Source organism: Macrobrachium rosenbergii, chromosome 56 (assembly GCF_040412425.1).
Source record: "Macrobrachium rosenbergii isolate ZJJX-2024 chromosome 56, ASM4041242v1, whole genome shotgun sequence".
NCBI lineage: Eukaryota > Metazoa > Arthropoda > Malacostraca > Decapoda > Palaemonidae > Macrobrachium > Macrobrachium rosenbergii.
The window spans coordinates 12,238,010-12,264,301 of NC_089796.1; the positions used below are offsets into that span (position 1 = coordinate 12,238,010).

General features: G+C 35.9%; 1 protein-coding gene across 1 annotated transcript in view; it reads left to right on the forward strand.

Moving 5' to 3' along the window:
* The first annotated feature begins 22,317 nt into the window (after window positions 1-22,317).
* LOC136836261 (uncharacterized) overlaps window positions 22,318-26,292 on the forward strand; it is a 61,676-nt gene continuing 57,701 nt past the window's right edge. Inside the window, exon 1 of the mRNA XM_067100271.1 lies at window positions 22,318-22,336. The gene's annotated coding sequence lies outside the window, so the exon portion shown is untranslated. The remainder of the gene's footprint in view (window positions 22,337-26,292) is intronic.

Below are 26,292 nucleotides of genomic sequence, written 5' to 3' on the forward strand. Positions count from 1 at the left end.
AGACCTGACATCTGGCGGTCGGGAGGAGCTTTCACCTGACCTTGTCTCGTTATGTAAAATATGATCTGAGTTAGCGGTCTCCCCTCCCCCCTCCCCTCTCCCCTCCTTAAATATGATCTGTGTGGTTGGTCTCCCCCACCCTCCCCTATCCCCTCCCTCTCCCATAAACACTTCACCTCGGCTACTACCTCCTCCCTCCCCTCCCACGAACCCTCCTCCACACCGCAGTGTTCTTTTCAGTGTTCTTAAACACATTACAACTCGACTGCTCTCTCCCCTCCCCCTTTGAATCTTTCGCTCCCTCTGTATCCTCCCTCCCTCTCCCGGGCTTCCCCCTCCTCCCACACTTTCTTTAAAACCTGCAGCCTGCACAAGGCTGCTCTATCCATGGTCAAGGTCGCCAATGACGTCATTCCCCCCGGAGGAAGCCCTACACGTGCCTCGTTGTGTTGTTTTTCCCAGTCGTAATATGAAATCCGCCATACCTGTCTCCGCATTCTTTCTTTCTTTTCTCTACGCCATTTTTTATTTTGTCTTCATCGGTTTCCATTCATTTCTTCGCAGCCTTACTTTTTCGTTCGTGTTATTCATTGCCTGGGGCTCTCATAGATGTTTTGCCATATGTAGAGTTAGCAGGGGTAAAATGCGACGTTTATTTGCGGGGAAATACCTGGAAATTAGTGGGGACAGGATTGCCTGTACATTGAGTCGGAATGTGTTCTATTAGGCATGGGATATAGCTGTTGTAGTGATCTTTCTCTATATATATCTATATATATATATATATATATATATATGTATATATATATACTGTATATAATTTTATATATATATGTGTATGTATATATATATAAAATACTCATGATTATGCAATATTTTATACAATGCATAAGAGATCTAATAGAATTTGATTTGTAATTCAAAAGTCTGAATCTGTATGAATCTCTCTCTCTCTCTCTCTCTCTCTCTATATATATATATATATATATATATATATATATATATATATATATATATATATATATATATGTGTGTGTGTGTGTGTGTGTGTGTATTATAATGCTCATGATTATGCAGTGTGTATACATATATAATATATATATTTATATACATATTACATATATATATATATATGTATATTATAATGCTTATGAATATGCAATATTATACACAATGTATAAGAGATATTACAGAATTTGAGTTTTCATGCCAAAAGTTATGAAATTCCCCCTCTCTCTCTCTCGTTTCCAGTTGCGCTACCTGGAGTGCTCATGAATCAAAGATACTGAGCCATAGAGAATGCGTGAGGCACAGTTTTATGAGTCAGACATCCGTCAAGAAACATTTGAAATATAATTGTTACACGAGAGAGAGAGAGAGAGAGAGAGAGAGAGAGAGAGAGAGAGAGAGAGAGAGAGAGAGAGAGAGACGGAAAGGAGATTAGATCGAAACAATCACAAGATGGGATTGCTTGTTCATAACATGTTACCCAGAATATGATAGTTTATTTCAAATGCTTTATTATTATTATTATTATTATTATTATTATTATTATTACTATTATTATTATTATTATTATTATTATTATTATTATTATTATTATTGTTGTTGTTGTTGTTGCTGTTGTTTTCTAATAAGTTTACATAATAAAAGGGAGCCAGAAAGCATATAATGAAATGTCACGACATGAAAAGAGAGAACAGACTAAAAGAGAAAACGGTTTTATATTTATATATATATATATATATATATATATATATATATATATATATATATATATATATATATATATATATATATCTGTGTGTGTGTTGCTCATGCTCCTTCGAACTGGTTATAAGAACGACATTCTTATGGGCCCTGGATAATCGAGTAATGTAACATTCATTTTACGTAAAATAGCTTTTAATTTCAAACTAAATTTCATAACCTAATTGTTATAGATTTAACAGGCTTCTGAATTTTATGACTGAAAAACAGAATACCTAAAATTAAATTGCAAAGATATTAGCATTCAAAATCGTTATTGCACGAGTTAGAAAAACAAATAAAATAAAAGTGGTCTCGTTAAGTTGCGCCGAGTCCAGAGGTCCGCAGCAGGCTTCGTATTCGTTTTATTACCTTACCATAAGCTATGGTGTATATCTGGTTAATATAACTAACCAACTAACCAACGGGGAAATTAAAGCAAACAGAAAACGCGGTTGAAGTTGCGGAAGCGTTCCATAGCCTGAAGGTAGATGGTATGAAACTCCGATGGACTTGGTTGACTCTTGTGTTGCAGAATTTTATATGACGTACAAGGAAGTACCAAAATAATATCTGTAAAATTAAGGAAGGAGCGGGGACCTGTGGATTATTAAATATTGGAAGTTATGATGATAATAATTTTTTTGATAAATATCAATGACCTCTAGTTTATTGTATGTATTATGATACATCATGATACCTACAATTGGCAATTGTATGTAATGCCTACAATTAAGAGGTAATATTTAGCAAAATTACCTCTCACTAACATGCTGTTTTGGTCCATGTTCTTTATATTTTTACTTAAGCACTTATTTAATTTTGTTATACTTACTATTAAGATATCTATTTTGATTGGCATTGTATGTTCTCGCAGTACTGTTTATCGCTTACTTACATAAAATATTGTAGCTACATAGTCGATAAAAATTAAAAGGATTCGTATGTACTTTCCCAATCTTCGCGACACCTCACTTTTGAAAATATTTCTAAGTGCAACTTTTGAAAATATTTCGAAAATATTTCTAGGCGTAACTTCTGAAAATATTTCTAAGTGTAACTTTTGAAAATATATTGAAAATATTTCTCAGTGTAACTTTTGAAAATATTTTGAAAATATTTCTCAGTGTAACTTTTGAAAATATTTTGAAAACATTTCTAAGTGTAACTTTTGAAAATATTTCGAAAATATTTCCAAGTGTAACTTTTGAAAATATTTTGAAAATATTTCTAAGTGTAACTTTTGAAAATATTTAGAAAATATTTCTCGGTGTAACTTCTGAAAATATTTCTAAGTGTAACTTTTGAAAATATTTCTAAGTGTAACTTTTATCGTAACTTAGCTGTATTTACACTTACATTATTATTATTTATACCATTCATGCTTAAGTTTTGTTGCTGATGTAAATATTATGGCCGTGATTCGAATTTCTTTGAAGTGCTTGAGGATTATAGCATCTGGAATGGAATACAGAATTTAATCCAAAAGCCAAGCGCTGGGACCTATGAGCTCATTCAGTGCTGAAACGGAAATTGAGAGTAAAAATGCTTTAAAGGTGTAACAGGAGGAAAACCTCGTAGTTGCACTTTGGAGCAATTGTTAGGAGAGAGTGGAGAGTTAGATGGAAGGAAGAGAATATGAACGGAGGCACAGTAAAGGGAATGAAAGGGGTTGCAGCTAGGGGCCGAAGGGACGCTGCAAGGAACCTTAAGAAATGCCTACAGTGCACGGTGTGAGGTGCACTGGCGGCACTACTTACTACGGGGGATTACATCATCTGGATTTCCGTGTAACAAGGAGGCAAATTTTCACCCAAAAAAGTGTTTGAGCAGCACATACATGCAGCATGAGCGAGGAACACATACTCTTAATCAGGAATTTATTATGATAAGCGCTTCTCCCCTCTCTCTCTCTCTCTCTCTCTCTCTCTCTCTCTCTCTCTCTCTCTCTCTCTCTCTGAGTGAGTATGTGTGCGTGTTGTTGGCTAAAGAAAGTGAACATATCCGTCAAGAACTTGATGGAAAAACAACTCTCTCTCTCTCTCTCTCTCTCTATGTGTATGTATGTATGTATATATATATATATATATATATATATATATATATATATATATATATATATATATATATATATATATATATATATATATATACAAATTAGTGAGAATCGCATTTCAACGCAAGATTATGCAACGGAATCGCCTCTCCTTCTCTCCATCCACATTCAAGTGTAAATATAGTACCAAAGTGATCCCGAAAGACCCCGAATAATCTGTTTATCCCTTGGCACCTTAACGTTGAAAGGAGTCACCGCGCTGACGTCGGAAATTTCCGAGGAAGACGAGTAACTGGTAAGGGTTCTGTGGAATGTCAGACAGACCCTGTACCTCTTGGTTAGGTAATTCTTGTCTAATTCCTCGGCGTCAATTTCCACGTTAAGTTTTGTGCAGTTTTTCCATTTATTATTCTTTATGTATATTGAGGCATGTCCAGCGTTGCCGACTTGACCGCACTCAGTGTGGGAGAACGACTAAACGTCGGTGTTGCTGTTGCAATTGCATCCGTATAATTTGCCTCTGTAATTGTCACAAAGTCGACTGTTAGTAGGAGATGGATATTCGATTCGACTATACAAATTTTGATATATCTTTAAACTTTTAGCATTTAAGGATTAAATATAAAAAATCACATTCTGTATATATTTTATTTATGGTATTTTTTTAATATCAAAGCTTAATTACCAAAATTTAAAGCAATATTATAAAGTGTGTGTCTTTTCTTTTTTTTTTTTTTTTACAAAGAAAGATGCCGTAGTCAGTGTGGCCACAGAGAGATGCCAGATATCGCCATTTGACCACGTTATCAGACGAAAAACCACAAAACGGCAACAATGCGTTCACAAGTGCACTGATGCCAGATCAAAAAATTCCTCGTCGCCAATTTCCCCGTTTAGCTTTATTCAGTTGTTTTCATTCATTATTCTTTATGTATATTAAGGCATATGCCCTACACCAGTGCCCTGATGCCAGATCAGAAAATCCTTGGTGCCAATATCCACGTTAATTTTTATTCAGTTTTCCATTTATTATTCTTTATATATATATATAATTTAGGCATATGTCCTACACGCGTGCCCTGATGCCAGATCTAAATCTTTCCCAGTGCCAATTTCCACGTTAAGCTTTGTTCACTTGTTTCCATTTATTACTTTTTATATATATTTAGGTACATTTATATTTTAAGTTCTTGCCTTACACAAGCGCTTTGATGCCCGATCTAAACAAAAATAAGTAAATACTGGTATTAAAGGAACCTGATATTGTTTATGTACAGCCGGATACAAAACAACATGAGAACCATATTGGTAATGAAATATAAATCCATGTATTTATGTATTTACTTATTTATTTATGTATGCTTATTTATTTTCTTATTTATTTGTCAGTAGTTACAATGGTTTGTTGGCACGTGTGTTTATACTTAAGTATACAACCTTTACTACTGGAGATACGAAAAGCGTTTGGAACTTACATTAATTTTTTAGTTCATTCTTCTCACCACTCAGATATTCCCATCATTAAAATTTAAGCTTCGTATATGAATGAAAAAATTCAACGTGGATGTTAGCCAATTCATTATCTAAAACGCTGAAGTTCTGTTTCTTGTTTTCCAGAAGTCTCGTAAATCAGTGCAAACCAAAAAGTAAAATTAAGCATCAGTAAAGGGTATGTGCAACATCCCCTCGGCCCTTAGCTGCACCCACTATTTAGCCTTTGGCCCCGTAGGGCGGTAGTGCCGTCAGTGCACCTCATGCGGCCCCTGTAGGCATTACTCAAGATTCTTTGCAGCTTGCCTTCGGCCCCTAGCTGCAACCCCTTTTGCTCCTTTTACTGTACCTCCTTTCATATTCTGTTTCTTTCATCTTACTTTCCACCTTCTCCTAGCAATTGATTCATAGTGCAGCTGCGAGGTTTTCCTCTTGTTGCACCTTTCAAATGTCAATTTCCGTTAAAGCGCCGAATGGTCTCATCGGTCCCAGTGCTTGGTCTTTGGCCTAAATTCTGTATTCAATTCAATTTAGCCTTTTGCTTTACCTCCGTTCCCGTTCCTTTTCTTCAGTGTGGTTGTTCAGCCTCTTTAATTATTACCTCATAATATAACTGGAATTTTCTCCAAGTTCCACCTTTAAGTTATTGTTCTTCATTTCCATTACTTTATGGATCTTTTGTCTGCTGTCCAGCCACTCCAACTCCCTCTTTTCCCCGTCTTAAACGCTGAATGGCCGAAAGTGCCCACCCAGTGCTTGGATCGACAGCCCAAATTTCGGGGAAAAAAATTCGTGAAATCTCCATGAAAACAAAAATAAAGATGGATTTACTGCCTTTTCGAAGCTAAAACACGCGATTAAAAATATTTTGCATTTTGGAGCGTAAACAGCGAGTCAGCAATCATAGAAGTTAATCAGGAAATGAAAATAAACGGGAATGTTGATGTGAATAGCGATAAGAACGACATAAAACGATCGATAACAATTAGACGAAGCAAAACAACAATATTGATGGAATTTTTTTTTTTATTCTCGCTACGAGGATAAGGAGATATGGAGACACTTGAGTTCTGGAAAACAAGGCTGTGGTTTATGGTTCAATTTTAGTGATTTTAGAAAGCCAGGTGATGTTTTTCGATGCAGAGGCGGATGGCAAAGGAAACTTAATGACTGATATATATATATATATATATATATATATATATATATATATATATATATATATATATATATATATATATATGTCTATATGTGTATATATGTCTATATTACATGTGTATATTATATTATATATATATATATATATATATATATATATATATATATATATATATGTCTATATCATGTATATATATGTCTATATTACATGTGTAATATATTATATATATATATATATATATATATATATATATATATATATATATATATATATATATATATATATATTACATACATTTGATGTTAATTATACAGACATATGAAAAAACAATACACACACACTCACTATATCTATATGTATATTATATATATAAATATGTATATATATATATGTGTGTGTGTGTTTGTGTGAATGTGTTTTCATATGTGTGTGTATAATTACTCTCAGGCTTCATTGTGACCCATAACCGCTTACTCATGAATGCCAAGGTTTGCTGCAGGTTTCAGTAATGCATGGAATTTTGCGAGGCACAAGACTTAACCTCTCTTAACCCTTAACTGTTGTCCTGTCTTGGCTGTGCCTTAAGTGTAATCGTATTAGAAGCGGCAAGCCGAAACTCATTTCGAGAGTAAGGTCTGAAGTGACATCTGTAGAATAAACAAAAGAGAATCGCTTGTTCGTAGGACTTAATCTTATTTTAACGTTTTTGCCTAAATATAGATCTATTCGTGAATTGTCCAGCTGAAATGCTTCTGTGTATTACTTGTTATTGTATAATTGTTAATTTTTAATCTTCATGGTTGCCATTAAGAGTTAAGCTGGTCTGCTGGTATAGTGGTTAGTGTCGCGGCATGCCACTCAGATGTCGTGGGTTCGCGCGGCTCCCCCAGGGCGACGGAAAATCACTGGATCTGTATCATGATCAGTTACTGCTGCAGTGTGGGGTCTGCGGTGGGAGGCTGAAAAACAGCATTCTTTGGAAGCTTGAATTTGCAGTCAATGGCCCTTTTGGTGTTCTTGTTCCTTGTGAATAGGTTTCCTCTACTGAAAGAATAATAATAATATTTGCTTATTCCTATTTGATGCAAATACTTGTTTATCCTTCTCTTTCTTTCTCTTACTCTTTCTCTTCCCTTCAGTATTTTTCACTTTTTTATCTTTATTTATTAGTTATGTTTTACATATGGGTATTTGACTTTGGTAAAGCAAGCATTTCAAGTTTAGGAGCTTTTTGGCATATCCAGTAAAAAAATGCGTGATCGTCATGGTTACTGCTACTGCAGCTACTGCTTTTAATAATAATAGTAAAATTTCCATTCTTACAATCCGAAACTACGACTGTTAAAAATAATAGTAAAATTTGTAATTTCATTGTAAATTTAACTAGAAATACCTTTCCTGTTCCGTCCATGTTCGAAAACGTTAGACAAGAGGAACGAATGACAATTAATCTATATAAAGTCAAAGGCAGCTTCACTTCAGATGAAAAGAAAATAAAAGGAGAAAAAAAGAGAAACATACACTGTTTCTTTTACTGTACCTCCTTTCATATTCTCTTTCTTCCATCTTACTTTCCACGCTCTTCTAACAGTTGATTCGTAGTGCAGCTGCTTTGAGGTTTTCCTCCTGTTACACCTTTCAAACCTTTTACTGTCAATTTCCGTTTCAGCTCTGATTGACCTCATAGGTCCCAGTGCATGGCCTTTGGCCTAAATTCTATGTTTAGTTCAGTTCACAAGAAAATGACTTACGTGGCTCAAAATAATTGTCCCTGGAAGAAGTTTGTAGACCTCTTTATTTCGTGTTTTTGTGTTATACATATTGCTGTTTTTTTTATTAATATCAGCTAGTAATTTTTTCACTGTCTTCTTATTAATCACAAGTAGTAATTTGTTTCACTGTCTCTGTGTTAATAAAAGGTAATAATTTGTTTCGCTGTCTCTGTATTAATAACAGATAATAATTTGTTTCACTGTCTATATTTAATAATAGCTAATAATTTGTTTCACTTTCTTCTTATTAATCACAACTAGTAATTTATTTCACTACCTTTGTATTAATAACAGCTAATAATTAGTTACATTTTTTATTAATAACCGGTAATTATTTGTTCCACCGTCTTTTCATTAATAACAGGTAATTATTTGTTTCACTGTCTTTTCATTAATAACAGCTAATAATTATTTTCACTGTCTTCTTATTAATCACAAGTAGTAATGTCTGTGTATTAATAACAGCTAATAATTTATTACACTTTTTATTAATAACAGGTAATTATTTATTTCAATATCTTTTCATTAATAACAGCTAATAATTTGTTTCGCTGTTTTTTTAATTATTAACAAATAAATATCTTTTAACTGTCTTTTTATTCAGAACAGCTAATAATTATCTTTTTTATTGTTAATAACTAATAATTATCTTTTTATTGTTAATAACTAACAATTTGTTTCACTACCTTTTTGTTATTAATAACTAATAATTTGTTTCACTGTCCTTTCATTAATAACAGCTAATAATTTGTTTCACTTTTTATTAATAACAGCCAATAATTTGTTTCACTGTATTTTTTTTATTAATAACAGCTAATAATTTGTTTCATTGTTTTTTATTAACAGCTAATAATTTGTTTCACTGTCCTTTCATTAATAACAGCTAATAATTTGTTTCACTGTCTTTTTATAAATAACAGCCAGTAATTAGTATCTCAAAATATGATATCCATAAAGAGGAAGTTTACTCTCTCTCTCTCTCTCTCTCTCTCTCTCTCTCTCTCTCTCTCTCTCTCTCTCTCTCTTCCTTCCTTCCATGCTCTGTGACAAGTATAATCATATTAGCCACTAATGTCAACTTGAAGCGACGGAATTGCATTTAACGTTTCAATCACCACGTTATTGCATTATCCCCAGCCTCAATTACGAGAATTTTTACACCAGCTTGACGACAATCACCAAATTTTTCACTTGAATCTGTGGATTGCAATGGTATATGGATCCTCCTGAGAAAGAGGAAGAGATCCTCCCGAAGAAGAGAAGGAAAAGGAGGAGGAAGAAGAAAGAGGAAAGAGGAAGAGGAGGAGGAGGAAGAGGAGGAAGAGGAATAGGAGGAGGAGTAGAAAGAGAAGAGGAGGAAGAAGAGGAGGAGAAGGAGGAAGAGGAAGAAGAAGGAGAGGAGGCGGAGGAGGAATAACAGCAAGAGGCATAAAGGAGGAAGTAGAAGAAAAGGAAGAGAAACAGGAAGAAGAAGAATAAGGAATAAAAGAGAATGTATCGCTACAAGAATCCGATATGTTTGGCTCCGCTTCGCCTTCTTTTGTTTTCCCTAAATTATTATCATTCGAACCGAATCAAAATGAAGTGAAGTCCATTTACGTCCATTTTGCTTTCAATGAGTTGCATTTATTGCTATGTCCTTTTAATAGTTTATTGTAATATCCTCATTAACAATTTGCTACTTTCTCTTACAAAGTTTTTACTTATCTCTCTCTCTCTGTCTTTCCCCTCTCTCTCTCTCTCTCTCTCTTTCCCTCTCTCCTTATGTACCAACAACCCTCTTTCTTCCTCCGCCCTCATTGTCTCCCCTCGCCTCTCCCTCTATTCTCCCCAACGATAACTGCCGTCCAGGAATAATTACGTATAAGATAAGCCACCAATAAAAAAAGAAGACACCGTCCGCCAATGACCAATTGGAACTATCAATAGATGACCGAAGATAAAACAAAGAGATCTCACGTTTTCCAGCCGTGGCTGCCTGGAAACCCCAGAAGACCCCAAGTTCAGGGAGACTCCGCGTGGAAAGAACCAATCATAACGCGGCGAGACGTAACCCGAGAGTTCTGATTGGCCGCAGCATCGCGCCGTTGCGGGTGTCGGTGACTGAAGGGGTTTTTGTTGCCAATTTATGATGGCTACTGGAAATGGGATCAGGAAATTGGTGACTGCAGGGAATGACGGAGGAGCAGGACGAAAGAAGGTCGTTCGGCGTAGCAAGTTCTCTCCGCAATTGTGTTTTCGGCGGGGGAGGGAGTTCCAGGGGCGCGGGAGGCAGTATCTCCGCCCTCCCGTTGTCTTATATCAATACCAGTGCCATCCTGATGACACCAGGAGAGCCATTCGCTTTCCTTCGGCAAACTTTCCATCGTTCCCGCAGATGTTTCATTACCGGTTTATGTATTGGTCGAAGGAAAAAAATTCAGTCGCAAAATGATCCCATTTGCCGAGGATGTGGTCTTAATTTGCAAGGAACTGCTCTTTGCAAAAGTTGAAGCTCTAAACTGTTTGATCAACTGCAGTACTGTATATCATGCCTTTGGCATTTAGTTAGCTAGCCTTTTGTATCGTTGGGACTTCTGTCAGCCAGACTCCTTCGCCATCCTTAGATATTCTTAATCAATTAAAACAATGTTTTCGTTTGTGTTTTTCTCTCTATTCTTCTTCTGAATAGAAATCCTCGTAATGCAATTAATTTTCAAGGAAGCGACGTTAGACGACGCCAACGCCTTCGTAAACGTTCTTCCGTAGGCACAGGGCAGCAACAAAGACCATCAGGAAGGCGGAGGCCGAACGGCAATAACCAGGACAGGGAGATCGAAAAGTGGAGGACCACTCAAGAGGCCATTTACAGCAGACCGGGATTAGTCTTGCAAAGCCTCTGACGCGATTCTCTCCCGCGGCACACCATGATGACAATCGCAATAGACATTGGCAGCCTTCCCCTTCAACGCCTACGGCAGTATCCCCTAGCACCACCTCCCTCCTCCACCCCTCACACACACACACACACGCACACCCTTAGAAGCCTACAAATCTTTGCCCTTTTTTTTAGCACGTCTGGTACAGAGTGGTTTGGAAGTCTGTTTATAGAGAGCGACGCTCTTGTCCTTGCTTTCTACAGAGCCGTTTCAAAGCCATATCCCTACCATTACTACTACTAATACCTTCGTTTCGATATTCACGAACAATCTTGTGTTTCTTATGGAAAAAATCAGTGCACGGTGACATCACACTGGCGTGAGATATGAAAGCTCATGTTACCTCCCAAAATCTATTATCGCTTCCATCGTTTCTAATAAAGTACCAGTATGTCTAAAATAAGCGCCGCGTGGCCTTTCGGAATGTCCAATCCACGTGGCCATAACTGCATAGTATTCCCCCTTCACCCCCTCGCATAACAGCCCCACAACCCTCCCCTCCCCCCTTCCCTAACGCCTACGCAAACATCAACATGGTCTCTTCCTCTCACCCATAACATCAGTTTTTTCTTTCTTTTTTTTTTTTTTTTTTTTTTTTTTTTTTTTTTTGCTGGTGTACCAGAAAGCTACTGTGGGAAAAAGGGGGAGGTGGTTGGACGGAGTGGGAGAGGAGAAGGCTAAGATACAGGGCCGGGAGTAGGAGGAGGAAGAGGAGGAGGTGGAAGACACTGTGGTCGTGTCCGTGATCGGTTTAATTGTCGTCGGGAGACCCTCGCGGTGTCCCTCTCCGGCCATATCTGAGGCAAGAAGACCGATAATGACCCTCCCTCGGAGACACTTGTCACCTTCAGGGGGATCCGACGGACGGAGAGGGACGGCAGGAGAGAGAGAGAGAGAGAGAGAGAGAGAGAGAGAGAGAGAATGATGCCAAAGGAAATGCAAAGGAGAGGGGGGAGAAAAATAGGGAAAAAGGAAAACAGAGACGGGGAAAGACATGGAGGGGAGAACGAAAGATGTAAGGTCCTGTAATCTTGTTGATTTTTCTTTTGTTATATTCTCTCTTTATTTACTTAGTTGTTTTCTTCTTTATGGGGCCGTTCTTTATTAAGCATCTTTATATTTCTGTAGGCTGTAATTTATTCATGCCACGGCAGATATTTCTTTTTAGCTTAATATCTTGTATTCTTTTGCTGACATTCCTTACACCACATCCTCCGGGCCTGGGTTAGACTGACTAGGGAATTTGGTTGCTCACTTTTATGTTTAAAAAAATATATTTTTATCATGTTATCATATTTGGAAAAAAAAATTTTTTCATTATGTTATAAAGGGGATTCTCTGTCATTATTATTATCTTGTAATCCTTTGGCGACATTCCTTAACACTGTTTACTAACATCCTTATTATTATTGGTATTTACAATAGCAATATTGTTATTATTGCTGCATGGAAATATTGGCAATATTGGTACTAGCACAAATCATTTATAACTAACTAACTAGCAGTAGTAGCATCCATACCACTACTGCCATCGCTTCCATCTATTTACCTCCTCCTCCTCCTCCTCCATCCTCCTCCTCCTTTCCTCCTCCTCCTCCTCCTCCTCCTCCTCCTCTTCATCTTCTTCTTCTTCTTCTTCTTCTTCTTCTTGAGGTCTTCACGCTCCATTAACCCAGCTCACTCTTTCTCAAGTTTCGTATTAAACCAGATGATGCAGTGATATTCGCCCAAGCTGGAACAGATATACAATTAAATCGATTGGCGCCTCTTCAATTTTTTTAAATGAAAATAAAAAAAAATGATAGACTGATTTGGCAGATAACCTTTCTCTCAGGGGGAGTTTTAAAGAGACAGCTGGATATTATTACCTCCAGGGATTTTATTATTATTATTATTATTATTATTATTATTATTATTATTATTATTATTATTATTTAATGGCCAATTTTGTAAACGGGAAGAGGAGAGACACGGACAAGCAGATCTGCTTGTATCGTGCTTGGAAATTGTGAGATAAAAAAAAAAACATGAAATTATTATTGAAATTCTCCCTTGAAGTGTTAACACTGATAGTGATGAAGCAAATGGTGTTTTTTTATCATCATCATCATCATCAACTTATCACCGTAATCATCAATTATTTTAAACTGTTCATCTTTGTAATTACCTTACGGGTACAGTGTCAAAGGTGTCAAAGATACTATTGATATTAATGTTTGTTTAATATTTTGACTCCTGGGATGAGGAACATTTCCTTAAGAAAATTGTTCCTCTCTTTGTTCATTGTGAGCCATTGCCGCTTGCATCTGACAGCAATTTTTTGTTGCAAGTTTCGTGAACGCTTATTAATTCCTCATAAGGAAAGAGCGTTAATCTAAGCTCAAACCAGAATGCCGTTTTCTATCCGGAATCCCGTTTTCTATACGGGCTTTGAGAAATGAAGTCTCATGGCGGTGTCTGATAAAATCAGAAAATTATAGAAGGTTTCGTAAATAAAGGATGGCCTGGTCATACATTTTTTCATGCGGTGCCCTGACCTTGACCTGGGGGTAGATATGCCTGTCTCTTAACCATGAAATAAATATCCTTCACATCAATCAAAACAGATCAGTTCTGTAAAACAAAATATGTTAGTGTTTTAAGAACTAAATGGAGGGTCGATTATAATAAGATTCAGGCATCATAGACTGAAACCAGAGGTTGAAAAGAGAGAGAGAGAGAGAGAGAGAGAGAGAGAGAGAGAGAGAGAGAATGTTCGTGGACTGAACTTGTTATTACTCCTTATTAGGATCATTGCCATCCTCGATAACTAGCAAAGCAACAGTAGAAATAGTAGCAGTAGTAATTACGATATGTTTATCATTACTAATTATTATGACTTGTATTTTGATTAATTACTAATATTGATAAAGCCCACTGAAGCTTGAGATAATGGCGATTCTATTATTAGCTTTTGGAAGAGAACAATCCCTTCCCTCTTCCAGATAAAAGAAAAAACTCGGGATGTGTGTTAGTCTTCTTCATATTACTAATTTTATTATTAGCAGTAGCAGAATCTGTAGAAGCGGTGTCTTTCCATATTCGACTCAGGGTAATCACCAAAATCTAATGAATAAATTAAGAACTGTAAACGTGGAGCAAATACTTTTTGTTGAACAGGCGCACACGTGTCTCACTTCGAAGTTTATTTATTACGAGCTTGCTGGAGCCCGTTACGCGTGCTGGAACCCGGGACTGCTGTCTCCCCTACCCTCCCGATCCCCTACCTACCCAGCTCCCCACCCGGGGCGGACAAACAGGTTCGTAGGAGGAGGGCGGATGTCTCCCCTACCCTCCCGATCCCCTACCTACCCCTCCCCCCACCCGGGCCGGACAAACCAGTTTGCAGGGGGTGGGAGGCTGTATCATGTGTCCCCTACTGTCACCCGGGGGAGGACAAACAAGGCCAGATCCTCTCGGATTTTATTATTAGAGATTCATCTTCCTTGATTTTCTTTGCTATTTCTCGTTCATGTTCTATTTTTTCATACTAGGCTCCTTTCATGAACGGGATACTTAGTCTTGGTGTAGTTTTGGGTTTTACCAACTAAGGTTTCAGCTTGGCTTATAATGCAATAACAACACAACTTTCCTTCAATAAGGAGGCAAGTCTGTCGCTTCCTTTGGAGTAATAATCCAGCTCTCTTTCCTTCCCCCTTCTTTTCCTCGCTTCCTTCGTGAATGGGCAAGATACGGACATGAGATTAGCCTCGCACTGGCATTTGAATAAAAAGAAACTGAGGCTTTAGTTCTCTATACGCTAAATCGTCATGACGTATTGCACTATAAAACTTATTAACATATTCTTGCTAAACTTACGAACTTGTTCATTAAATTACGAATTTCTTTTCCTAATTTAGCGCTGAATTTCAAGTCTTTCGAGGATACACGAAACCTTTATGGCATCTTATCGTTCCCAAGTTTATCCATGTAGTAATGTATGGGCTATATATATATATATATATATATATATATATATATATATATATATATGTATGTATTTATGTATATATATATACATATATATATAATCCCTATATATATATATATATATATATATAATACATTGTAATTACCATATATATATAATCCCTATGACGTCTCACTGTTCATAAGTGCATCCATAAGTGGCAATTTGTACACACATGCACACACACACACACATATATATATATGTGTCTGTGTGTGTGTATAATGTGTCAGTGTAAATATAAATTATATATATATATATATATATATATATATATATATATATATATATATATATATATATATATATATATATATATATATATATATTGAGACACTGACAAATTAAAGATTTAATTGAGTACATTGAGATAATACTTTTTTTATATTTTCCATTCTTTAATCAGTCGTATTTTAACACTGTAAGTACTAGTTATGCCCTGATGTTGACCGCAGATTTTCCAAAATTCTAACTGTCAACGACACCTCACAACTGAACGAAAATCCCAACTCAAAAATGCGAGTCTCTACCGAACTTTTTTCCCATTTTCTTTTCCTTTCGTTTTCTTTCTTTTTTTTTGTGGTAGGGCTCCCGTGATTCATCATTACATTATCGGTCGAGGCTGACAACTTCATTATAATCGATTGAATGACGGAATTTGGTCACAATCATCCTGCAGATTTATCGCCCGTCTCTCTCTCTCTCTCTCTCTCTCTCTCTCTCTCTCTCTCTCTCCATCCAGAGCGACGCAAGAAGAAGAAGAATGGTTGTTCCATTCCCCGGGATTTTGCGCGCTCTTTTGAATGAAAGCTCCTGCGCAAAGATTAATTTTCTTATTCAGTGTCGTTGTAAGAAGGATTCGGTATTCTGGATAAGGAGTTTCTTTGCGTAAAGGTAATTTTTTCTTGCGAAGTAGGAGGGATTCTGTAACGTAATGCTGAATATATTCGTGAAGTGGCAACTCAAGTGTTTTTGTATGTTTGGTATTGTGTGGAATGTCTGTGCAAGAGTTAATTTCATCCGATGAATAGGTAAAATAATAATTCTTCCTTTGTTTTTTGTGGGGGGGGGTTGGCTTCTATAAAGAAATGCCGACAGTATTCGATAAGTGGAAACTTGAGAGTTTGTAAGTGTGTAGGATTTTGTATGGAATTTCCGTGCAAGAATTAACTCCATTCGATGACATGTGTAAAAGAATTCTCCTCCTCCTCCTCCTCCTCCTCCTCCTCCTCCTCCTCCTCCTCCTCCTCCTCCTCCTTCTTCTTCTTCTCCTTGTCAGATGCTGCTACGAGGTAAGTTTTGGAGTCGATCACAAAAGAGTGAAAATATTATTGGGTGGCAACTCGCCTGTATGTTTTAATATTTGTGTGCGGGTGTGTGTGTGTGTGTGTCGGGCAACAGCTATCGCGGGGGGATATATATTAATCAAAGCCGTTTGATGGTGGCTTTAGCTCCCACTCGTTAAACATCGTAGCCGAAAAGATGTGTGGAGTGGCAGGAGAGGTGGTGATTAATGAACTAAATGTCGCCTGCGGTACAACAACCTCTTATCTCGGTACCCCACTTTAGGGTCAAAATCCCGCGCTGAATATGGCAGAAATCGACCTTATTTATTAAATTTCCAGAGGCCCTTGTTCCCGATGATCCCGAGCGGTGTTTTCCCCCGTTATTAAATAGATAATGTCGGCGGGTGAAGCTTTTTTTTTTTCTTCCTCCGGGAGTTTTTACTGTCATCCAAAAGTCTATTATAAACGAGGAGTCTTTTAGACATGACTGTTATTGTTTGGCGGCGCATAAAAAAAAAGGAATAAACCCTTGGCCGGAGATAATGGTTTATGACGGCCTGGCCTTGTGAACAACAGTTGCTATATATATACTACTGTATATATCCTCGTTTTAACTCTGGCTCATTTTCTTCTTTCACCTCTTTTTTTTTTTATTTCCGATGTCGGACTGGGTCAACAGTGACTTCATTGCCCTGTGTAATTTATATATATATATATATATATATATATATATATATATATATATATATATATATATATATATATATATATTGTCACGATGCGTATCAAGTACCTGGTTATTACACAACTAATCTCAAGATTCAAAAATATACCTCACTTCAGCCAGATACCTGAACTCTCATAACATTAATTGTTACGACTGAGTACTCTAAAGGTAACAGTGATCCCTTAAGAAAAACTTATTTATCAATCACTTGAAAAATCAAACTAAGTTCGTCAGAATATGTGTGAGGTATAAAAATTAAACTAGAAATCTTCTAGAGTAAAAGGGCATCACTCCATCAAAAACTGTAACTGTTTCCCTGGTCTTAATTCACTTTAGCAAAACTAAAAGAACAAAACATGTTTATCACTTTGCCTTATGCACACACAATCAGTCCTATTCACTGGTGATCAATAAATGAAACACTGTTTTTCTAAAAATGTTAAATACAAAAATTTATTTTCAGATTCAAAGTTTATAACTAGAATTCACAATTAATTAGAATTCACAATCTGAAAAATTTACTATTAGTTGAAAATAACACAAAACTCAATGATTTCTTGAATTAAATTATGAAACAAAACTAATTCACAAAACTTTATCAGGAATTTAAATTAATCAAGTAAAATTTAAACTATCAAGAATTACTCAAGATTTAAAAAGAAAATCTCAATAAATGAAATCAAGTATGCAATGTTAAATTAAGTATGCAATGTTAAATTAAGTATGCAATGTTAAATTACCAAGAAATATTTACAATGCTATGTAAATAAATGTTACATCACAAACATAAAAAATGTGAAAATATAAAGAAATTGTAAATAGAAAAACACACAAAAATACACGTAAGATTTATCAATAATGATTTCACTTGTTCAAAATTTCCTAACTTATCACACCATAACCTCCTAACTTATCATACCATGGTATCAATAAGTAAAATTTCACGTTACCTTACACAACTTGTGAAAACCTCTGTAAATCACTTGCTGCAGCTGCGTTACACAATACACACTTTTTTACCAGGCGCCGTTACGAACTAAATAACTTTGCTAAATTCAGATCTCAAAAGTTAATGTTAAAAGTGACCACAAAAATTTACGTTAAAAGTAATCTCTTCCTAATTAGGAATGAGAGAGAGAGAGAGAGAGAGAGAGATATGGAACCAAATCGACTGGTCTCAGAAATCAGAATGAAACAAATTTTAGGATTCCAGTAATACGTGAAACAATTACATGATGTCATTAAAGCATTTTGGGTACGAGATACAAAAGTTCTAGAAGCAGGGAGGTGACGTCATTAAAGCGTTTTGGGTGCGAGATACAATGGAGAAGCTTCTAGAAGGAAAGTTACGTCATCCCAGCAAAACGTTTTGAACGCATCTTACAAAACATGACGTAATTGATCAGGACACGTATTCTTTCTCTCAAAGTGGCGTACGTGACTCAAACAACGCATGCAACAACATGAAATCACTCGTCTTGAGCCCGTATGGGACGAATTGGCGTTTGTTTTGCAAATCTGTCATCGCTAACCCAAAACAAAGCGTTCCCTCTTATCTCAACTGATGACAACTGAAATGAAACAAGCCTTGGTGGACACACACACGTGTTCACATACTACGCTTTTACCAAGAAAGATATTCGTTCTAAATTACGTTACTATTAAAATTATAACAACAATTCTAAATTACGCTATCAAGTAATCATTAGTACTTTTGAGATCTGATGTCAAACTAAATATGACACTTCAACAACCATTATCATTAAACATAACAGATGAAAAAGTAAATATGTCAAAATTATAGGAGGATATATGTATTACAAGGCAACATCATGAAAATATATATATATATATATATATATATATATATATATATATATATATATATATATATATATATATATATATATATATATATATATATATATATACCGTATATTATTTCATATTTCGTTGTCTGATTCAATTTATGAAATAGGGTGTCGAACCAAGCAATAGGGCACTTTTGGCCATCCAGCGCTTAAGACAGAAAAAAAAGAGGGAGTTGGAGCGGTTGGACAGCAAGATGAAGAAATCTAGAAAATAAAAGAGACAAAGAGCAACGATTTAAACGTTGAACTGGAAGGAAGCCCCACATCTGCACTAAGAAGTAATAGTTAGAGAGGTTGGAAAGCAAGATTGAAGATATTAAGCGGGAATGAAGGCATACAAGGTAGAAGACTAAAAAATGGTCGCAGTTAGGGGCCGAAGGGACGCTGCAAACGCCCTTTAGCAGTGCCTACAGTACACCGCGTGAGGTGCACTGACGTCCCCCCGGCGTTTCGTATTTCGTGATAAAATTCTCATCAACATTCTCCCTCATCTTAGTTCAAATTAGTTTTCTCAAAGAAAAGACCATTTCTGTTGTCAATGACCAATGCTGCTGCGACGCCAGTTGGGAGAAATCAATCAATCGAGGTCACGATAGCGTCATTTTTGCCGCCCAATGCCCTCTCTGTTGACGGTCTTTCTTCTGCCTGACCTTGTAAGTGACCTCTTTTTCTGTAACGCCAGTTGTCTTTTCCAGAAAGCTTTGGAAATTTCGCTCTGCTTGTGTTATTGAAATGAGTAAAAGAAAAAAAATAATAAAAGAAGTAGGCGAAGTTGAATGCCCATCTCATACCCACAACTGAAAAATAAAAAAAGCGAAAGACACTGTAATGAGGAAGAAGAAGAGAGAGACTAATGAGATAACGAAACATTTTAGAAATCATGAAAAACAGAAGTAGAAAGAGAGTACCGAGGCAATACTGAGGAATTCCGGAAATCGGTTATTATTATTTTTCCTCCATTTCTAAATCACTGGCCATATCTCGGGTCCAGACAAAAAATTGTCAATCTTCGGTACAATTACTTTCATTCCTCTTACTGCACCTCCATTCATATTCCCTTTCTTCCATCTTACTGTCCACCCTCGCCTAACAATTGATTCATAGTGCAGCTGCGAGGTTTTCCTCCTGTTACACCTTTCAAACTTTTACTGTCGATTTCCGTTTCAGCGCTGAATGGCCTTAGTTGCCCCAGTGCTTGGAATGTATGCCTAAAATCTATAAATCAATCAATCAGTCATCAATCAGATTTATGAGGCCAAAGCTTACCATCGAGAATCCGACCCGGCCAAGGTGCTACTGACTTCTCAGTCAGTATTTTTGACAAATTAAGGAACGTCTTTGCTACTTTAGTACCATTGCATGATAGGCACATTCTTTTTGAGTTTAAGGGTTCCTGTGGCGACCATAGTTAACGCATATAGCCCAATAAAAATCGGTTATGAAATACATCGGTCCTTTATAAATCCACAGAACTCTGATATCGATATTTTTGTCTTGGCTGATGCTGCAGATCTTGTTAAGCTGATAAGAACTATTTTCCTAGAACCCGTCTTTACAGCATAGACAATCTAAGAAAGACTCGAGCGCTTCAGAGAAACATAATGTTAGAGGCTTGCGACGAATGATCGTAAAGTCGTCATTGTAACTTTTCTCGGAAAACGGCTGTCAGATTATCTGAGCACTTTCGGAACCAAAACACACCCTGGAAGGCTGCAAGTCATTTCAGTTACCTAACTAGTTTCTGGTTTGACTCGAGTTCCTCGTGATAGGAAATCAACCAGAAAATATGCATAATGGTTGACGTCGCAATTGCAAAACTAAAACTAGACCCTACGATTCAAACAATGACATCGGCGAGGATTAGCGACAAAAAATGGACTTCACCCATTCCAGAAAAGCCTCTTCATACCTTCAAAATTTTTGCTTAGATTGCTTGTTATCGTAAATTAAAGATTCAGTGTTTCGTATATATCGACTAAGATTTCTTTGCTTGTCTTCAATTCAGCATCATTAGATCAAATATATATATATATATATATATATATATATATATATATATATATATATATATATTATATGTAATAAGAATGTGTGTTTGTGTAAGGTGTTGTGTTTAGCTGATATAGGTTATTGTTATCGTGCAATTCCATGGAGATCAGAGGAGGATGATCATTATATGTTGTACATCCAAAGAGATAATTCGTAAATTCATTTCAAGAATAATTATAAAACTGTAATCAGGAACACAAAATTAATCCTAAATCTGATTGCAAGTGTCAAGGAAATATTGCTATGTTAATAAAAATTGATAAATCATGCAGTAGAAGTTTAAGTAAGAAATAGTACAAATTAAAATTGTCCAAGAGAGAGAGAGAGAGAGAGAGAAGACACCCATTAGTGGTTCACAGGAGAGAAAAAGAGCAGACCTAGAAGAACAAAAAAAAAAAAAAAACCTATAGGGTGATCGAAACGTGACTCAGGCGCCTCTGTTAATTTGACAATTTATTCCAATTTATTTTCAGGTTCTTTTGCGACTCTTTTGAAGCGCCTCCGTTCCGGTGCCCGTGGCTACGTAGCCATTAGCAAGAGAGAGAGAGAGAGAGAACAGGGGCCCACAGATAAAAGGGAATCTCTCTCTCTCTCTCTCTCTCTCTCTAAAAAGAATCTCTCTCTCTCTCTCTTGCTAATCAGATTCCAAACCCACATCTTTATCGGCAAATGCATGCTGTTGCTTGCATACAGACTTATGCACACGCACATGTTATCTATAAAAATTAATAAATTATATATGTATATACATATACAGTATATAATACATTATATATATACATACACATACGCCATATAAACCTCCATTTCAGGCTCACATTCAGCAGAGAGTATATATATACATAGAGAGTATATATATATATATATATGTATATATATATATATATATATACATATATATATATATATATATATATATATATATGTGTGTATGTATATATCACACACACATATGCATATATATATAATGTGTGTGCGTGTATGTGCATTTATACAGATGTTTTTATAGATTTAATGTTATTCTACACACATGTACTTAGTTATATTCCTCGCAAGTTTAATCTATTTTTTCTGCCTCTTAAAACAGATATAACCTTTGTAGGAATTATTGGAAAATCTGTCTGAACCTTACACCGCCGTTTCATTCCAGTATTGTTTCTTTCTCTCTTTCCAGCTTGAACCAAGTTGCCTGCAAGATCTGCTTGCAAGAAATGGGTGTAAGCAACTTCGTCTCGTTAAAGAATGAGAGGTAAGATAAATACCGAACAAGTGTCCGTTTTTTTTTCTTTTAAGTATATAAGCCAATTCTGCCCTGAAATGGAACACTGCACTATCTGCAAAATTTTCGAAATTGAGATATGCCACCTATTGGGCTCGTTATATACAAAATACACAAGTTACCGCAGTTTCAGAATGATTCTTTAATGCTTTCCACGAGCATTTAGGGGGTCCCATTGCAAAATTAGTAGCAAGGCAAGGGAAAACTGCAGTATCTACCATTTTTCTGTTTTGTATTTTTGCAGATACTGCAGCCTTCCATTTTAGGGCAGAATGGTTCGAGCAACCTGCTGTCCTTATATAGCCCAGACCAGAGTGAGCAATAAACTAAAATGGAAGGGAAATTAGGCGGGTTTATTCTCAGTGGACGTACGATTATCGAACCCGGGAAAAACATTGGTAGGAAGAAAATGTTATGCCATAATAAGGGGAGCGGTTCAAAGGAGTGACATGTCACAGAGGTGACGTAACAAACGAGTGACGCCTCAGGTATAAATTTCAAAGGAGTGACAACCATCCAGCCAATATTTAAAGTATGTTAACAGTTCAGTGTCTCTAGTTTTTTCAATGAAATATTAATAATTTAATTATTTTTATAATTTTGGCTACTTTGTCGCTTTATCGTTAAGTCACTCCAATAAAATGTCACCCCTTTAATACGGTATTTATGTCACTCCTGTGTTACATCACTCCTTCGATACAGACCCCATAATAAGTCATGTATGAAGCGGTTCTGAAAAAAGATTGACTGTACGGAGAGTAGAGGGAATAAAGAAGAAATTTGACAAACAGAGCTTTTACGTGAAGTCTGATAATCTCCTCAGAGGTACCAAGAGCGGCCACAAAAGAGCCCCAGAGTATTCAGTGATAAGTAAAAGAAAACAAGTAAAAATGCGCCGAAGTGTCTTCGGCGCAATCGAGTTTTCTATACAGCCGCCCACGTATAATCAAACCAACCGAAAATAGAATCTATCTTTCGGTGGTCTCGGTACTATTGCTGTATGAGCCGCGGCCCATGAAACTTTGAACCACGGCCCGTTAGTGACCTGTTGTATCGTTGCCAGAAGTAATGATTAGCTAAGCTTAAACCTGAAATAAAAATAAAACCTGAGGCTGAGGGCTGTTGTTTGATGATTGGAGGGTGGGCGATCAACATACCAAGTTGCAGCCCCTCAGTCTCAGTGTAGTTTTGGTGATCTGAGGGCGGACAGAAACTAAAAACGAACTCGAGTATATCTTGCCTAAAAAGCGGTAACGCTGACTGAAACAAGAGGTTTGGATGCCAATTATAATTTTTCAAGGCTAAAACGCCGTCCCAGTTCCACTTGGAAACAGTTACACAGTCTAACAGACAGGTTAAGAACCTAAGAACCTCAAAAGCCTTTAGATAAGTGACACCTTTAATATCTCCGACGGTGTTTTTTATGACTTACAAGTTAGATACTTCAACGACTTTTCTACTTTTTAATGTCACGATAGAAGTTTATGCCACCGTGAAATCGCCATCTCGCGCCGGAATAAAACTGGCGGTAAGAAATGACGAGCGAGATGCGCAGTTTCATTTACTTTTTTTTTTTTTTTTTTAGCGAGTTTATGTGACAATGATTTGCCAGTTTTAATGGAGTATCATTCAAGAGAACAAAGTGAGATTGGAAAGGGGGAGATGTTATTGCCAGCCTTCTCAGTTGTTAGTAAAATTATCCTCTTCGTTGTCAGGATATATGTCAAGTACGGTCACATCATGTAGAATAGCTGTCATTATTATTATTATTATTATTATTATTATTATTATTATTATTATTATTAGTTAAAAATGTTTGAAATTATTTATTAACTCTTTATTAGAAAGTTAGAGGCGTTATTCAATACTCTGTGTTATATATATATATATATATATTATATATATATATATATATATATACATTTTTTTTTTATCACAGTCATCCTATTTGATTGGGTGGTATTTATGGTGTGGGGTTCCAGGTTGCATCCTGCCTCCTTATAGGAGTCCATCATTTCTCTCACTATAACTCTGTTTCTAGTGCTTAACACTCTTCTGCTGAGTCCTGGAGCTACTTTGCATCTAGTTTTTCAGATTCCTTTTCAGGGATCTTGGGATCGTGTTTAAGCGTTCTATGATTATGGGTACAATTTCCACTGGCATATCCCATATCCTTCTTATTTCGATTTTCGGGTCTTGATACCTCAATTTTTTCTTTCTTTCTCATCTACTCTGGTGTTCCATGGTACATTAAGGGACATCAGTGAGTGATATTTTCTTCTTGATTGTGTCCAATCAACGTCGTCTGGTCTAGTAGCACCTATCAACTATCTATTCTGCTGTCATAGTCCCAGAGGATCTTTTGCCTGATCGTTTTATCACTATCAGGTTGGTGTTCGTACCACTTGTTACTGCAAGCTAGCTGGTGTTTCTTTGCAGGCTCAGTGGAGGGCTTTGCTGCTGAATCATCTTCTTTATTCTATTTTATTATTATTATTATTATTATTATTATTATTATTATTATTATTATTATTATTATTATTCAGGTAAAAATGTTGGAAAGTGAGTAGTATTTAATATTCATTATTATTATTATTATTATTATTATTATTATTATTATTATTATTATTATTTTCCTGTTCTCTCTTGTTTAATGAAGTTGTTAATTTGTCATTTGTATAAATTTGAATCATCCAACACGGTGGATATTAGTTTTTTATATTTTCGAAATAAACAGCAAACGTAAATACCCATTTCAGAGTATTTCTTTAAAATAATAATAATAATAATAATAAAGCACGGAACCTATCGTATGGCTTCAACACTTGTTGCAGTTTTTTGCTCTTCTCGGTTGCGACATGAAGTTACTGGATCAGTAATTGGTGTAATCCATCGGTTACAAAGCTAAACACTAGTAATTCTAGTCATTTTGACCCGTAAAAGTATATATGATTTACAAGTTATAAGTCTGCAAGATAATAATAATAATAATAATAATAATAATAATATGCAGTCCGTATACTTATATTTATGTTCATTTTAACAACTTGCTATCGATGGGTCTCAGGCTGGGCTAAAAAGTTTCTTAATAATGGTCCACATATACGTATGAAAAATAATGGTACCTTGGCCCGGGATACGGGACAGTAAGTAACGCCCCTGGGGTCGATTCTTCCCGTCTACATTCGCATTAGTTCTTTTGTTTTACGGCATAGATGAATTAATAATAATAGTAATAATAAATACTAATAATTGCTTTCCCTGTAACGGGTTACTAAATCATAAATTCATTATTTCTTCTCTTGCAAGTTTACATACATAAGTTCTCTGATATAAGAATAAGTAATAAGTAAATAAACTTAATAAGTAATTGAAGATCAAAATCTCTCCGTTAACAAGACACACAAACAAAAGAAACGGGAAACCTCATTTTCATGAATAAGCAAGACCAGGTAATAGTTACTGTTGTCCTCGTGTTCTTCATGTTGGTAACACTGTTGACGCATGCGCACACAAGAGTCCATTACCAGTCTTCCCTCGGTTTTCAGGCTTCTCTTCTTCTGCGGCTCTTGTGTTATTATTATTATTATTATATATTATTATTATTATTATTATTATTATTAAAAATGTTCACATTCATGAGAACAATAGGAACAAGCTTATACTATATGACAAGCTTCGAGAATATATATATATATATATATATATATATATATATATATATATATATATATATATATATATATATGTTACAGTCAACATGTGTAATCGGTCGTTACGCGTAATGACTGAAATTTCAGTCACGCGTAATGTAATTAGGACATTTGATCCTTAGGGTAGTACTAAACACGGCGAAACAGTGAGTCACCTACACTGTTTCGCCGGGTTTTAATTTCGCCATGTTCAGTCAGCCCTGGGAGTCAAAT